Genomic DNA, 2,983 nt, shown 5'->3' with positions numbered 1-2,983 from the left:
TTGTGGATGGACCTTAAGGAAATTGCACTTACAGTTAATGGCATTAATTATTGTGCATTTTGCATTCTTAGGTCTGCTTGTGGTAGATTTTTGAGTCTTTTTTCTGCTCATTATAACCTCCCATCTCTTTTTAATTTGCTGCTTTGAATTTTCCATTACCATTGAAGAGAAATTCTTGCTAGCAATTACTTCTTCACTGATACTCTTAGGAAAATCCATGTGAAAAACTTTGTGCTATTTATTTTTGACTGTTCAGACATCACTTGGTCTCAGGTTCTAGTTTAAACTATGTTCTTTTTCTTACTTTTTTTGGATGTTTATTCATTTTTGAGAGAGAGAGAGAGCATAAGCAGGCATGGGGAAGAGAGAGAGGAGGACCCAGAATGCAAAGCAGGCTCCAGGCTCCAAGCTGTCAGCACAGAGCCCAGCTCAGGGCTTGAATCCACAAACTATGAGGTCATGACCCAAGCCGAAGTCAGATGCTTAACTGACTGAGCCACGCAGGCGCCCCTTAACTATGTTCTTTTTCCATGAGATACCACATAGCTCATTAAAATGGGGCGAAGAAGGCTGAATGGGCATAAAATGTAAATACAGCCCTAAAATTGACGCTAACATGTGAACACAGCATTAAAGTCAGCAATAATAAAGCATGGGGAAAATGGTGTTCTATATGATTTCAACAGAATTAGAAATTTATAGGGAGCACCTCAGTAGTTTAGTCAGTTGAGTTTCTGACTCTTGATTTTAGCTCAGGTCATGATCCCTCAGTCATGGGATCTAGCCCAGCATCACACTCAGTATGGAGCCTGCTTGGGATTCTCTCTCTCTTTCCCTCTGCCCCTCGCCTGCCCACACGCTTTCTCTCTCTCAAAAAAAAAAAAAAAAAAAAGAAAGAAAAGACAAAAAAAGAATCAGGAATTTACATCCCTAATATTTGTTGCAAAGCCAAGCAAGAAAGAATTCTCTTCTGAGTTGATGTTACTTCTTTACAGACAGTTGTATCTTAGTGAAAAGTGAAATTAGCTATAATAATCCAGCCAATAGATCGATGAGAGATATATACATATGCTATTCGATGGGCATATTCCAATCTCATGATGTGAGGAAATTTTACAGGACAGAGGAGCAGATTAACTTCAGTTTCAAGAAACATGCATAACAGGTGGAGCCAAGATGGCAGAGAGGAAGGGAGCTCTGTAAACTCCGTCCGCACCATTTATCGAACTGAGAAGGATATTATGCTCATCTGCGAGAACAGAAGGAGAAAATACGAACTCCAGAAGGAATAGAACCTCAAGGATATCTGAGTGAGTGGGGGCGAACGGGGGAGATCCGAGGACGGGCCAGCCCGGACGGGCAGGGGAGGTAAGATCCCCAGGCCAACGCGGCGCAAGCGCGCTGCGCCCGGGAGACAAAGGGAAGAGACAGAGTCGGAACACGCTCATAGAACTGTCTCTGGAAAAGATGTATAGAACGCTTGGCTGCGCTTGGAGACAGAAACCCACTCCATAGATAACTGCTGGGTAGCCGGAATCCCGAACCAGGATGGCGCAAAAGAAGGAATAGCTTCCAGCCCTAAGCAATCTCGGTGTGAAATCAGAGGCATCTGTGGCTGTGAGAAGCTGCTGCGCTGGGGAGGCGCGCTCCACGGCGGGAAGCGGTGGGAAGCGGCCGGAGCAGCGACTGCGCCAGGCGCGAGCAATTCGAACTTGGTTTTGGGAACGTGACCACGGACCGCATTTCCACGGCACACCTGGCCCCCTGCACGGACTGCTCAAATCCCGGGTGCCCACAGGGAAAAAATAGGGCGCACACCTACACGACCCCCAACAAAGAGTTGGTGGCAGATGGAGGCCTGGGCTCGCGCTTAGACTGTAGGAGCTCCCATCTCATTTCCAGCAGCACACAGCGTCTTGAACAAAGCTATCAGAAACTAAGAGAGACTCCGGTTTTTGCTTTTTGTTTTTTTCCTTTCCCCCATTGCATTGGCTATCCTGACTGGGGGTGGGGACTCCGCAATTGAGTCTGTGAAGATGAGCACTTCACCTCCTGCTGCTCATTTCGCCTCAGGCAGGGGCAGAGCCTCTGAGAACAGACATCAAGACCTACCACATCAAACCAAACCTATCCACCAGGGGCAGCTGCTGCTTGCTTTTTTTTTTTTTGTTTGTTTGTTTGTTTTGTTTTGTTTTTTGTTTTGTTTTGTTGTTTTTTGTTTGTTTTTTTAATATATAAAAAATTTTTTTTCTTCACTAGTTTCGTACTTACTTCTTTGTCATTATTACCTTTTTATTTTTTTTCCTTTTTCTTTACTCAATTCCTTTAAATATGACTTCTTATATTCCTTTCTCCTTTCTCCCTTACTTTTTCACCTTCTTGCAACCCAGATATATTCTCCTGTATCTCATCCTTACCTCTCCCCTAAACTGGTCATACACTTTTAAATGGTCTACTGTCCTTTGTTGTCTCTGACCGCCTTTTATATATATTATTTTGTCTTTTCTTCTTTCTCTTTTTTTATATACTCTTCTTCTCTTCTTTTCGTCTCTTTCCCTCCCATTTTCTTTCTTTTCTTTCCCCCCTGTAATGTGTTTCTTTGTTTGATTTGTCTGTGTGTATGTGTGCTTCTGTTCCCTCGGTGTTTGTCAGTCTGTTTTCCTTCATAGGACTACACCAAGAAACAAGCCAAAGTGTGCAAGATGGCAAGTCCCAAATATTGCAGTGTAGGGAAATAAAATACTCACAGGCACAACAAGAGAAACTGAGAGATATCATTAGGAGAATATCTCCTGAAACGGCAGGCCCTAGACAGTCAATAAGCCTCCTTTAACAGAGAAATAGTAATAGGTGCACAGAGCCCATCGAGCTTTCTAAAGGTGACAAGAGACAGAAAACTAGCAAAAATGACAAATCGAAGAAACTCTCCCCTGAAGAACTTCCAGGGGGAAGTCACAGCCACAGACTACTCAAGGCAGATCTA

This window comes from Suricata suricatta, chromosome 5 (genome assembly GCF_006229205.1).
Source record: "Suricata suricatta isolate VVHF042 chromosome 5, meerkat_22Aug2017_6uvM2_HiC, whole genome shotgun sequence".
Classification (NCBI taxonomy): Eukaryota; Metazoa; Chordata; class Mammalia; order Carnivora; family Herpestidae; genus Suricata; species Suricata suricatta.
Note: the sequence above shows the minus strand (reverse complement) of the source record.